The 15,398-nt window shown below is 38.7% G+C and overlaps 1 protein-coding gene and 1 pseudogene across 1 annotated transcript in view; one reads left to right on the top strand and one right to left on the bottom strand.

The window, feature by feature from the left end:
• Positions 1–15,398, top strand: part of Cntnap5bl1 (contactin associated protein family member 5B like 1) — a 985,855-nt gene that overhangs the window by 353,853 nt on the left and 616,604 nt on the right.
• Eif4a1-ps1 (eukaryotic translation initiation factor 4A1, pseudogene 1) lies at positions 2,290–3,526 on the bottom strand (annotated as a pseudogene).

Below are 15,398 nucleotides of genomic sequence, written 5' to 3'. Positions count from 1 at the left end.
CTCCTTTCCCCCCTCCGTCCTCCAAATCCTCTTGCATCACCAACAAATCTCCCTTCCAATTTCATATTTTACCTATATGTACACATACCATGAACAGCTGTTCCTGTGCACAGCAGCCATGCCAATGACCTAAAGAGTATATGTCATTTATACCATTCTTCATTTTTTCCAGCTTTACTTCTTCCTGCCTTCTCTTTCCTGGTGCTACTTGAGCCTTAAGTAAATGATAGTTGATAAAGCTATACAATCTCTGGCTTACTACACACTGTAGCTTAATTCTATATTATTTATTGCAGTGTTTACACACCACGGCTTATTTCTCTATTATTTGTTGTGATATTACATTATCTTCTTCTTAATAAAACATAGGAAAACACTGATTGGTATCGCTAAACAAATAGATTCTACCCATGAACCTTCATGAGTGTTAATATTGCATCTATCACTGTGGGTGATAGTAGTGTTTCAAAGAGAATCTGTGCTTAACATATGATACAACAGTTTTAGCGAGACTTGGCCAGATGGCTCTGTAGAAAATGTGTTTGCAGCCAAAATGTGAGGACTGGTGTTCAGATAGCCAGAAACAACATACAGACAGATAAGATAACAAGTGACAGAGATACCCTAGAATTTCAAAGAGCAGCTTTCCTCATATATGTAAAAGTAGACAAGATATCTATCTCTCATAAGATAGAAATCAAAAACCAACAACTAGTGACATTTTCTGACCTCCACATGAACATCTTGGCATATATGCATCCACAGTTTCATCCAGGCACCCAAACACACACACACACACACACACACACACACACACACACACACACACACACACACTATACACAAAGATAGAGGAAAAAACATGCCTTCAAACAACTCTTAAGTTTTACCTATTCCAGGATTTACAAATATGTAAAGAACTAACTCCTCTCCCTTATTTAAACCAGTTTTGCACAGCTTCTATTATTGCAGATAAAACTATGCAAAAGGGAATGTTTGCTGTGAATTAATAATATGATATTTAATAAGAAGGATGAGAAATCAACCATGTCCAGTCAAACAGAATTAGAATGCTAAGAAGAATAATTGAACTAAGAATCAACTGTGCATTGAGGAAGATGTATGCTCCTATCTACAATGACTTCCACCTCATGCCCTTAGTGTATTTTAGAAACGTGACATAGAAAGAACAAAGACAGAGAAATTATATCCTTGGGGGAATGGATTATCCTGCTGGAGAAAGCAAGATATCACACTGCAGACATTTCTTTGAATGCTGCTGGTCTTCAGTTTACAGTGGAATGTAGATAATGTAGGTTCTTATACCACCAAAGGTATATCTCTATGGTCAGACAGGTTAACTTTCTTCTTGTGCTAACAGGCAAAATGGATCACAGCTGTCCAGCATGTACAGTATTATGTTCATCATTATTCATAGCAGAATGAAGTCAAATGCCATTCCAGGCCTGTGTAACTCTCTACCTTTCTGACTATATGCCTATTCACTCTGGACACCATCTGCATTAGTCTTTTATTTGTTCCTATACACACCTAGCTGTGTGCTATATCAGTAATTCTATGCTCAAGATCATTTTGGGTAGAACTTACATCACCAGATCACTTCTCAAAGATATTTGATCTGAACTATCCAGGCTGTGCTCAAAAATAAATTTCAAGATATTCTAGCTCTCTATTCTCTAGTTCTATAGGGAAATGGCACATCCTTAATACTTCATACAGCTATAGGAGACTTTTGAGTGCAACACACATCATTATTAAAAATCATTTGTTTCTTTAGAGGAAATGTGTATTCTCTTTTTTTGTCCCAGTGGAACACAACTTTTTTTGTGTGAAGGCACAAGCTGTTTTGGTGACTGCTCTCTCCATAGAGGCTATATAATTTCCATGAACTTAGCTTATCCCCAGAGAATAATGGCTAACACTTGCTTCAAATGTAGCATCCAAAAGATTGATTTTTTAATTCAATTTTTATTGCAAGTTCGAAAAGAGATAATACAAACCCATGGGAAGGAAGCGAGGCATTGTGCAGAATATGCGATAGTTTCCCCCCACCCCCACCCCCCACAGTTCCTTCCTTTTGCCTCAAAAAGTGACATTTATTCAGAGAGAGAGAGAGAGTGTGAGAGAGAGAGAGAGAGGGAGAGAGAACACAAAACAAAAACAATATGTCCATCCCTTGGCTCCCTCCCCAACCTCCAGCTATTCCTCGCCCCACCCTCCACCCTCAGAACCAAACCCTGGGCTAGGGATAGGTAGCAGGACAGCCCCTCAAATGAAGTCAACAATGTTGAGGGGTATCTCTTCAATGCAGGTGTTGTAAAATGTGTCAGTATTTTGAACAGTCCTCTTTTCTTCTGTCACCATGTAAATAACCACACCTTTTCAGCAAACTAAACACCTTTACCAATTCTGTGGACATAGTTTTCCCTGTTGGTGGAAAGGTCATAATTGATGATTAAGTAGACTTGCTGCACATCAATTGCTCTAGCAATAGGTCAGTGATAATTAATACTCTGCTAGAGACAGACCGGAGTCCCCTCATGATCATAAGACAGACCGGAGTCCCCTCATGATCATATCTCTTTCCTTTTGGTCCATATTTCCATGCATGGCTGAAATGGTGAAATTCTAGGCATTCATATTCTCAGTGAGCCAGTCCACCTTCCTTCTGGTATTGATAAAGATTACTGCCTGGGTGATGGTCAGTGTTTCATACAAGTCACACAATGTGTCAAGTTTCCACTCCTCTTGTTCCACATTGATGTAGAATTGGTGGATACCCTACAGGGTCAACCCTTCCTTCTGAACAAGAATTCATGTATAGGGTCTCTCATGAATGTCTTCCTCACTTCAAGGACATCAGAAGGCACTGTAGTAGACAGCAAAATGAACTGTGTGTTACTTTTGAGCTTTTGGAATATATCATAGATCTGATCCTTGAACCCATGGCTTAACATTTCATCTGCTCCATCCAGTCCAAACATCTTGATGTATCTGGGGACAGGTATTTCCACTTAAGTATATCAAACACCCGGCCAGGGTTGCTCATGATGATATGTCGAGCTGCTATTTGCAGCTTCTGCACCTCAGCATGCATGTTGGTCCTTCCAATACAGGCATGACAAGAGGCACCCATGTATTCTTCTAGTGCCATATCTACCTTTTGTATCTGCTGATCCAGTCGGTACCAGACCCAAAGCCTGAGTGGCCTTTAGATCTAATTCAATCAGCTACAGAATCGATATGGCAAATGTAGCTGTTTTCCCAGTCAAAGACTGGGCTTGAGCAGTCTCATCATAACCCTATATACAAGGGAGAATATCTTGCTGCTGCATAGCTGAGGGCTTCTCAAAACCATAGGCATAAATACCATGGAGGAGGGATTCTGAAAGATTCATGACATCAAAGCTATCCACAATCTCATTCCAGTTACTCTAATGATGCCTTCCATCTCCATCCCATTTGGGTCATTGTCTCTGAATGGAGAATCCTGACTTGCAAACATGATCCTTAGAATTTAGGGCAATTTAGTATTAAGAAAGACAAAATGTATAATACGTGATATAAGGAATGTTCTTGCTTGTTGGGGACCAAAAAAGACTGAGTGTAAGCTTTTTTCATTAGCAGACACTTACAAGCATTGTCTCAGTCTCTACAATAGAGGCATTCTTTGGTGTTCTTACATGCAAATTCTATTAATACTGGCCCATATAGTAAAGAGTATCAAGTTTACATGATAGAAACTTGATCCGTGCCCTGAAAGTTTACAAACCTGTGGTTAAATTACTGAAACCATGAAATGCTGGACATTTAAGCACTGTAGCATATTTGTTGGCAAAAACTAATCACTCAGGAGGCAAAGGACAGAGGCCACTGGAAATTCAAGGTAGGTAGAAGGGTAACACAGAGTGAAGGAGGAGCTAACACGAGAACTCTGGAGTACTCCTGGTACTGCTGTATACACCAGGGATACAGGCCAAGTAACAGAAGTAAGAGGTGAGATCATTCTGCTGTTTTACTGCCAATGTCTTCAAATTTGATGGAGTCATCTTCTGAGTGTGAAATTGAGGGGAAACGAGGAAAGCAGACATGTCAGAGTAGAAAACGCAGATATGAACATGAGAAATCATACTGAAGGAGAAGTTTATCTGGGATAATCACTACATGATTTAAATCTTAAGAGATTTTAGTGAGACTTAGCTCATCCTTCCTAGTATCAGATACATGTAGAGAGATACATAATGTGTGTGTACATATATGTACAGAGATTTGTGTGTATAAAATACTGCTTAATCACACGCACACATGCACACATATATGTATAATTTAACCTACTTTTCTTACCAATGCAAACTAATTTTTTAATATTAAAATATAAATCATTTTATTATATGAGAGTACATAAATAACATAGATGATAAACCCACTTGCCTTGTAAGAATGATGATCTAAGTTATTATTCAATCATCCAAGTTAAATATCAGGCATGATGAAATGTACATGCTATCATATTATGTTATAGGTAGAGAGAGGAGGATCCCTATAGTTCACTGGACATTTAGCTTTGAATCTAAATGGTGAGTTTTAGGACAATAAGAAAACTTGTCTCTGAAAAAAATGAGGATGGACAGATCCTAGAATGCATCTATGGTTGACTTCTGGCCTTCACATACATATGTACCCAAGTGTCCATATATTTGTGCCAAAATTTGCATGTCTTCTAACATATGCACATGCCCAAACAATATTAAGGTATTTGTATGTCAGTCCTCTTATGACAGATAAAATTATCAGCATTGTGTGATTCAATCTAATCTGTAAAATTTTCCTCATTTACTCAGAAGCTGGTTGAAGAGATATGTTTTTGTTGGGGAGGGAGGAAGACAGGAGGAAGGAAAAGAGAGAGGGAAGGTAGGAGGGAGGGAGGGAATAAAAGAGAGTACACACTTAGAAAACTATGCCTTTAGCACATTCTATTGGCTGTATTCTTGCTTGCCCACAAGAATCAGTGACTTTGTTTATTGCTCAACTGAATCTTCAGAATCTTTCTTAATATTTGTATATGAAGTGAGAAGATTGAATCTGTGTTTTCTTTAATGCAAAATAGAGTATTTAACTGGGAGAAAGCTACTACCCTAACCCCATAGCATTCTTAACACTTATCAGATTCTGGCATTTTCTTGAAGGAAAATTAATTGTGTATTTGGAAATGTCAAGTTTTCCAATATGCAGCTGCTAAATCACTTCCATAGCTTAGATGCTTTCTACACATGTGCCACGATTCTCACCTCCAGACCTGATGTCGCCCCACACTGCCATGTTACTGAGAACTGAACATAGGCCTGGGGGATTTACCAGAAGATATAGACTCAGATCAGTCATGCTATGAGAATGCCAAAGCATTACTGAGATTCACAGTATATACACACCAAGTCCACCAGGTGGAAAAACCCCTGGACACAACACAGAAAAACAAGTTTAAATTCTCAGGATAAAAACAGGAACAAGGAAATAACAAAAACAAATTTACATTCTCAGGATGAAAACAGGAAAAAACCCATTGGTCAAACAGCAAAATCCTAGATATTCTTTTTTAAAAAACAAAAGTTTCCACATGTTTCAGCAAGGCTCAGCAGGGAGCAAACACTGAGGGAGCCCAGGAGGGTCTGAGAAGTCCCCTTTTTGTATTTTTTAAATTAATGCCTGTCTTAGGTCACTCTGGGAGTATAACACCCTTACCTGTCACTGGGAGTCACTGCCAGGCTCATAACCTTGTCTTAGGCAGGTGATGATCCCAAACGGTTGCCTGTCATAGGCTAACTGCTTCTTGTAAAGGCTGAGCCATATTTGGGAAGAAGGATTGTCTCCTGCCAAAAAGAGCAGCAATTGCTTAGTCACTGCCTGGGTCTGGGAATGCTATTTGCGCATGTGACAAAGAAGTCAAAGATCAATGATTGTGGTATAATGGGCAGTAACACCGATGGCCACTGCAAAGTTTTGAACTCCTGCTGGACTCAAACAAACATGTGTGAAAATAGGAGAACAGGAGGCCATATGAAATGAAGCTGTTCCTGTATAAATGCTTTCTTTTGATTTAAGTTTAGAATTCTCAATTGTCAGCAACTTCTCCTTTAAGTTTATCCACTGTGCTTGCCTTAACAACAGAATGGGAGAGGGGAAATCCCAGACACTGCAGCTGCAGTGGTCACAAAAACTATGCCTTTTATAATAGCAGCAATGATGCCAAAGTCTCTCTTATTATGGTTCAGGATCAGCTGACCCTCTGCCAAATGACCGACATGTGATGGAACCATGCTTGGGATCTTCACAACCAGGGTCCCCAGCAGCTTCACATAGATGACATTCCTGCAAAGAATAGTCAAGACTATCTCCAGCATTAGTACCATTCCAAACCTGAAAGAAATATGGAGGAATTACACAGGTGAAAGAAGAGATATTACAACTTTTACTAACCCTACTATTTTCAAATGTAAGGGAATCTTTAAATGAGATAGACATATTCCAAAAGGCAGTGGAATTAAAAGCTACCCCTGTCTTACCATCAGAAGATCAGCATCCAGGCATGTAAGAAGACCAAAAAGAAACATTCTAGGGGGAGGTAGAGGGAACAATGTGTCCTGCCTGTAATTGTTCTTGTACAAATTTATGCTGCTTCCAATTTCTCAGAGAAAAGGGGCCTCTGTTCCACCCACACAGGACATGAAGAAAACTTAGCAGTGATTCCTATAAAAAACTTTCCAATCCTGTCCCATCTGCATGGGCTTGGACACTTAGGTACTCATCAGACACAGGTTCAGGGTCCTCCCTCAGGTACTTCCCCAAACCCATACAGGGGCAAATCCCTGTTCAGGCAGCATCCCCTGCACTGGTTGTGGTTGGGTGGAAACCACCACTCCCATATCATGTAAGATGTCCCTCCCCCATCCCAGAGCAGCATCTCCCGAGCTGTCTGGGCCTAATGCTCCCGACATGTTCCTTTTCATATGAGACAATCTTCCCGAGACAGCACTGCCCTATATGATAGATTCCAATCTTCAGGAGTCAATTTGGACATAATATAAGATTCAAAAATACAGAAGTAAAGTGAGCAAGGGAGCCATAAGTAGAGATTGCTTCTTTCAGGCTTTTCAACTCCTTAAAACTCAGAGTAACATGTTGTCTAATAAATTGACCTGCGTTGTTGGAGTCCATGACCTCAACAAGAGGATATGTTGCTCCCAGTCCAGGGGGATGGTCAGAAAAACTTATTTCTCTCCTTGGAGCCTTCATGCCATAACACCACTCCAAGGAATGTTAGAGTTCATAGGCAGAAGGAACAATAGGTCCCTCTTTTTTAAAGAAGGGATTTTTACTAAGAGGACAAGATTCTAATTTTTCACAACCCTGTACTTAATAATCTTTCTTTTAAGCTCATCTGTTTCTTTTCCTAATGTCTCTTCTTTATCCTCCTCTGAGCTTGAATCCTGAACTGAATCAGAGGTTTGTAAATACTTATGAGAGGCATCATCCTGTGCCACTTTGAATGTTCTTTCTATCTCTGATATTTGTTCCTTTATTTTAGTGTTAGTACTCAAGAAAGCATCCTTGAACAATCTCCCCAAAGAGAATGTGGTAACAGTAATGCTCTCTCAGGGCCATCTCTGCTGTTTATTTTTTCCTTTTTTTTTTTCAAATCTGTCTTAAGATGTTCCCAATCAGGAATATTAAGTCCTTGTGAATGAAAGAAAAAAACAAAAAAAAAGTGACTAGTCTTTTCTAAAATTTTAATAAATTCTTTAGCTGTTTTTACCTTTATGCCTGTTCCCTGATGTTTGAGCAGAGCTACCATCTGATCTGTTAGCTGTAATATGGAACTAAAGGTTCCCATGGCATGACATTTTTACTTACTGAGAACTAAACTTACTTTCAATTCATTCCTGAGTCACACGCCCAATACATTCCTTTCACTCTGCCAGCCAGCTTCCTGGAATAATCCTTACAGGAGCTTTTCACTTTTCTGATCTCAGTGGGACCTCTACTTGATGGTGCCCATGCCAAAACAGTACCAAGAACTGGGTGTAGGCCTGGGGGATTTAACAGAAGACAGACTCCTGTCATTCATTCTATGAGAATGCCAAAGCTTTACAGAGGTTCACAGTATATATACAGCAAGTTCAATGGGTGGAAAAGCCCCTGGAAGCACAATGGAAAAACAAGTTTACATTCTCCTGATAAAAACAGGAACAGAGAAATGACAAAAATAAGTTTTCATTTTCAGGATGAAAACAGGAACATGGAAATGGAAAAACAAGTTTATGTTCTCAGGATAAAAACAGGAACTGACCCAATGGTTTTACTACCCATCAGCCAAACAGCAAAGGCCAAGATTTTTTTTTTCCTAAACACAAAAGTTTTTACATCTGTCAGCAAGGCTCAGCAGGGGGCAAACACTGAGGGAGCCCTGGAGGGTGAGACACCCTGCTTAGGAACACAATGGCCCTATGTATTCTTGGACCACACTTCTCAGGAGAGCTGTAAACACTTGGTAAAATATTAACCCTGGAGCAATGAGAGCAGTTCTTTAGGTCCTACATTGTGTGGGGCCTATGGAGCCAGTTTATATTACTTGAGTTTCTCACTTGTCTCCTTGTCTAGGTCCAGAAATTATGTAGGGCTATCCATATCATTTAGTATATTGTCTTTATTAACTGTTAACATATAAGTGCCCAAAGAGACCTAATTCACCTTCTCTGCACTGTAGAGGCATCTCTGGCATTGATATTCTTTATCATTCTGTTCTGTATTGTGTACATAGTAACAGGGACAGCTCCACAGTCCTAGGTACCACAGTTAGGTGGGGGATGTGTTTGACATTGTAAACTCAAAAGAATGCTATGAAAGATATAGTGATGGTTTAGCTGGGAAAGCGTCTACCTTACAAGTATAAAGGCCTGAGTTTCATCCCAAATACTCCTATAAAATATGTCTGCTCAATATGCATGGTATGTGGCCTAGATAAATAGTTCTGTGGCTAACAACATATACTCTTCTTGCAAAGGACCAGAATTCAGACACTAGTACCCAGATTTGACACTATCACCAGCAACTTAAGTTCCAAGGGCATCCAGAAACTTTGACTTCTGTGGGTACCTGTGTGAACACATATACACACACTTAGATGCATGGACACATTAATATTGAAAAAGAGAATAAGTTTAAACAAACAAAAATGTTGTGTAGACCACAGGTTTGTTAGAAAATATTTGGATCCCAGTACTTTCATTTATTTAAATGAACGAATCTCAGGATCCTAAGAATGCTAAGAAAGTTGATATAAAGTATCTTAGTATAATTTCCATCATTGTTGGGTCACTGGATTATAACGAATGGATTAGAATCAAAATAAAACTTGGCTCAGTTGGTTTGATTCTTACTGTGTAGACCAAGTGGGCCTCGAAATCATAGAATCCATCTGCCTCTGCATCTATAATTTCAAAAGTAAGGATAAGGTCACTCTACTCTGTTTAAGATTTTCTTTTTATTTTTGATAACATGTATGTGCCTGTGTGTAGGTGGGTATATGCACATAAGAACAGTGTGTTTGCGTTCAAGGAGAGTTCACTGTGTTCCCTCAAGCAATATTTGTAAGTATGTTACCCTGATTTGAATGCTGGGAACTAAACTTGGGTCCTTTACAAGAGCACACTTTTGCTCTTAATGTATTGCTATAACGAGACTTCTGGAAGTCTCTCTGTATTAAGGAGATATTAATTTTCATGGTCAGTGTAAAATATAAAAAGAGAAATTTGGTAACTTTTGAGCACAGAAATCATTGAGTGTGTGTGTGTGTGTGTGTGTGTGTTTGTGTGTGTGTTTGTGTGTTTGTGTGTGTGTTTGTGTGTTTGTGTGTGTGTGTGTGTGTCTTCCTTCCTCTATGGTATTTTCATCTCTATTTAAAAAGGGGCAGTGTGTTAGCTATTTATTTTTTTTACTGATTTAATCAAATATCTGACCAAAACAAAACAAACAAACACAGCTTAAAGTTTGTTTTATATGTAGTTTGAGGTTTCAGTGCATCATGGTAGAGCAGGTATGGCAAATAGGAGCTTGAGGCAGTTGATCACATTATATCCACAGCCAGAAAGCAGCAAGAGTTGAATATTAGTGTCTATTCACTCCTCTCTTTATTAAACCAGTGGCCCCGGTCCATGGAAATGGAGATGCCCACCGTTAAGGTGAATTATCCTCACATAAACCTTCCTATAAAATCTCATGAATGCAATTATTTGTTTTTGAGGTGATTCTAAATATTGGTAAATTGACAATTAAGATTAACCATTACACAAGTATCTTTATTCTCAAGGAAATTGAGACCTGAAAAACGTAAGCAATGTTCTTAAATCCAAGATCTATTTGATTACAGCTTTGGGATGCTAATTCAAATACATCTAAGCCTAGCACATATTGCCTTTATAACCTTCTTCTGATGAGGTAAAAAATAAATATATCTATTCATACAAAGTAAGATGTGTATTTCTTGTTCTTCAGTTTTACTCGCCCTCTGCTATTTAAGTTTTCTAGTCATGTGAGGTAGAGATAACAACAGTTTCAGATACAATACCAGGCCCTTTAAGTCCCCTGCTCCTCCTGCTTACCTGTCTTGTACCATTTGCAGCTCCACTTCTGACAGGTAAGTAGTAGACTACATACAAGTTAAAGGACCCAAAAGAAGACAGAGGTGCCACACGGACTCAAAGATGACTCAAATGTTTAGCCAGATTAAGTTTTTTCCAAAAAGCATCTCATACATGGCAATTGTTTTGGGGTCACATTGTGAATGGCAGATACTCAGGTATCAAGGAGGCAGTCCTTTACTAGACCTTGAGTTTTGGAACAAAGACAACAAAGTTTTGATATTTCAACTTCAAATAAAGATTCATATTAATTGCTCTCTGAGTTTGGAGGGAAGGTAGTATGCAACTGAGGGAATGCTGGTACTGCAAGTCTTTAAAGAATACAAATCTCAGCTTGTTTCATTAACACACATGCGCGTGCACGAGCGCGCGCGCACACACACACACACACACACGCACGCACACACACACACACACACACATTTCAGAGTATGGAAGAGAAACTTAAGCAGTACTACCCCGAATATTTCAACATAACGAGGTAATGAGGTAAATTTCCCAGAACTACAGAGGTTTGGTTACAGTGGAGCATGGGAGAAAGAATGACAATACCATCCACCAGGCCACAGGAAATAAAATCCTTGTGTTCAAAGTTCCACTTCATGGTACTGATGGACAAACTAGGTCTTCCATTCAATTCACTTGCTCCATTGGTACCAAGTAACCAATGTGTGGAGGTTAGTTTAATTTTCAATTTGCCAAAATCTAGAGGCATGTAAAATATCAGTTTTAGTGTAGGACCCTTTAGATTAAGCTAGCTTTTGAGCATGTGTGTGAGAATTGTCTTCATGGTGTAAATTGAAGTAGGTGGATGCACCTATTGTGGGTAGCAAGGAGTCGTAAACTGTAAAGTGTAGAGAGGGTGTGAGCAGGAATAAACTCACATGCAGTCATTTTTTTCTGTTCAGTGGATGTGATATGACTTGCGGTTCCAAATTCCTGCCTTGATGATTCCCAAGCACTGATGAATTGTAACTTGGAAATGTGAGAAAAAATAAAACACTTCCCCACCCTCCGGCCCAGAAAATGCATTTTATAGTGTTGTATAACAACCACAAAATTAATGCATCATATAAGGAAATTTCTTTGTAACTGATCTCTTTATCTCACACAGGTATTTCCTCTGAATCTCAATATATATTTTCACTTCAAAACCCCATATCCTGCATATTACTTGATACTTAGTACTAAATAAGCAACCACAACAACCATTTCAGGTTTCACGTAGTTTTATTTATGAATTTAAGTAGTAAGGAAGGATAGAGTCCGAACAACTCTAGACCAGCATGAACATCTCCAATTCTATAATGAGTATGTTGTAGTTCATTCTTGAATAAGAACAGCAAAAGGTTAATCTGCTTGCTGTACACTCTCAAACACCAGCACCGATGGGTATAGTCCTGCAATTTACTCTGTTCTCTATCTTTATTGGTCTCACTGTATTTTTCCATTTCTGGTGCTTGCTCATGGGCTGTGGAATCCTATAAAGATCATCATTTATTGTATATCCTTGCAGCATCCTGTACCGAGGCTGCACTGATATTATAGAATGAATAAGTGACTCACTGAGTAAGCTAACAACTTGCAGTGAGTATACTGGGGAGCATTTTACACTGTATGGTATTTTGGCCCCATCCCTGTATAAGAGTGGAAAGGAATCAAGACAAGTACAAACCATCAGGCAAAACAGTAGGTATGTGTGTTTTTAACTGTGAATATGATATGATCAGGTGTTTCAGGTTCCTGGTGCCTTGATTTCCATGCAATGACGTACTGAGAACTGGAATTATGAGCTCAATGAAATCCTTTCTACACTCTTCTGTTTTTTCAAGGTACTTTGACACAGCAACAGAAATGAAACTAGGACATACACCTTATATAAGCCCTTACCCAGGATAACTTGACAATATAATCATTTAAAGGACCTTCCTTTAGGGAATGCACAGGCAGTACCCAGGACTTCTCCAGTTAGCTCAGAGACTTTCTAGTCTTAGGAGAAAGTGAGAAGGTGGAACCAGGTATGGAGGACATGCCCAAGAGGAGAGTGATCAACTAAAGCTGAGACCAAGGAAGATGTGACAAGACCATGAGTACAAATGAAAGGTGGCAAAATTACTTCTCCCACCTCTGCTCTGTGCTCAGAAAAATTAAATTGAGGCTTAAAGATATTAATTATGTGAAACCTTAAAGGTTCAATTAGCATTTACTATACATTATGATTGCCTACTGCTAAGAATTGTCACAAAAAGAGCAGAACTGTAACAGATGATAAAGAAAGGTCTCATAATCCAAACCGGAAGAAATGGTATATGCTCCACAGTTAGCCCCAGTGATGGAACTAAATGGTTTTAATTGCCTGTGACAGGAAAGAGTTAAGAAACAGTTAACCCTTTAAACCAATTGTCTTTACAAATTCTGACAAAGAGGTTTGATAAAAGAAACCTTGAAATAACTCAACCATCAAGCTGATAAACCCAAATCTGCTTTATGCCTTTTGATAATCTCATTGAAAGTTAAGATTGAGATTATTACATCAGAAAGAAGGATGTACTGAAATTTATTCCCAAAACCTGTCAATATCTCTCAGCACCCCGAGCTCTGCCACTGAATAATTTGTTGGGCTATGTTTCTTAAATGTAGCATTTGAATATACCTGACTGGTGATTTGTATTCTGTCCTTGTTTGCCAAAGAGAGAGTGAGATGTAGGAAGAAAGAGAGGGAGAGGAAGGGAAATTACAATGAAAGGTATCAGAAGTTTGCTTTGACACTGGGTCTCAGGGTATCTGAAGAATCACAAGGAAAGAATTTGGTCATAATGCCTGTCAAATCTAGAGTTTATACTGTTTTTTGTCAACAATTCATTCCTCTGTGGCTATATATCCAAGACACTCCTAAAATTGTGCAGTTTTTACATATGCTATGTAAATCTTGTCCACACATTGCTTCATATATTGTTACTTTTCTGTTCTGTAATAGGTGCAAAAATGGAAAAATACCTAAATGATTACAGATTGTAGTAGACTTGAATTGTACAGACTTTAAAACTGTAAAGTTTTAAAACCAATCTCAGATTTCTACCCAGCCTTGACCATTCAGTTCTCAAATAAAACACACACAACCATTATATTTATAATAAACCTTTATCAGCATTAGAGCTTGGCAGGTATCTATCTTTTATGCTGTTAGAATATACTTTCCGATTGAAAACCCTGAGTTATTAATTAGTGTGGGCTACTGTTAATTCCAATTGTCCAGCCCTCAGAGATGCATTTTCTGGCTGACCTAATCCATGTTGGTTTGTCCTCCCTTCTGTACCATCTTCTCCTCCTCCTGGTCCTACTTGGACCCCTAAGCCTGGGAACCCTAAATGTAACGTATATCTCATCTTCCCAGATATTGGCTGTCAGCATCTTTATTCACCAATCCCAAATAACTTGGGAGTAAGGTCACACAGAGTTACTAGTGTCCTAGATCAAATTCTTGGGAGCTTAATATTAGTATTAAAACAGAAGCAACATTAGGTTGAAACACTTCATTTACTGTTATCTATTATGAAATAATGAATGTGTGGAACACTGTGTAATTTAGCCAATGGCATTTTCAGACACCCTCTGAATTTGCAAATGATGATCAGTCAATTTTTCATTCTCTGTACCTACTAGATCAGAAGGCAACAAAGTTTCATAATCCTCCTCAATCAGCAAGTCATCAATGTAGGTTGTAGACACAAGGGGATAATGACAAAAATACAGTTTCTATTTCTTTTGTCGTGGATATTACAAACTTTTATATGCTCATGTGTATCAAGGTAACTACATGGCTTTATCCACACTTGGATGTCAGTTCATCAGGCCTATGTGCTCCTACAGAATCTGTCTCTACTTACTACATTATGTTTGAAAACTGGCATCATAGCTGTATACTAGAATATCTCAAATTTTCATGGGTTCTAGGAATCTGAACTATGGTTTTCTTCACACTGTACCATCTCCCTAGTCATGATTATTGCATTTGAATTTGCTCATAGTTAATCAGCTGCTGGTAGATGTGCTGTGCCTTACCTACTATATGATTTAACTGTAGTTTTTCCATACTTTGGAGTAGACATGACCGCCTTAATCTGGAGTGCATATTTCTTCTTGTTTATTCTGGTGGTCTATGCAGTATGGATAAAAGCTACTTAAGCCACCCCAGCTGAAGACCCTGTACACACCCCTGAGAGGATTCATCGTTTTGTCTTAGGCTTTACATTATTGGATGAAGCTTTGGCTGTGCTTAGACCTACCAAAACATCGTGCTTTGTCTTTCAGAAAAGAAATATGTGGTTTCTTCCTCGGTAGGAACAAAAAGTACTCTCAACTTCAGCAGTTTCAGATTGTCAGATGCTTATATTACACGGGAGTTGGATAGCTTTATTATACAAAAACTGCATATGAGCCATACTTTTTTGCATTGTTAGTGCAATTTTGTTTTCTCTAATCATTTGGTAAATCAAGAATAAAGATGAAGAGATATAAATGATGCACTTGTGCTCTAGAATCACAAGCACAACTCCTGACAGAATATCTTAGATCCCTGTTCATGCAATGATTCCATCCTATACCTTGAAGACAGATACTGAACAGATGTTGAGTATCTGGTGGATGCAGGGAATCAGCATCACATGAGTTTTTTCTGCCATT

This window comes from Rattus norvegicus, chromosome 13, assembly GCF_021556685.1.
Source record: "Rattus norvegicus strain SHRSP/BbbUtx chromosome 13, alternate assembly SHRSP_T2T, whole genome shotgun sequence".
Classification (NCBI taxonomy): Eukaryota; Metazoa; Chordata; class Mammalia; order Rodentia; family Muridae; genus Rattus; species Rattus norvegicus.
The sequence above is the reverse complement of the archived record's forward strand: the minus strand, read 5'-3'. Positions and strand labels throughout refer to the sequence as shown.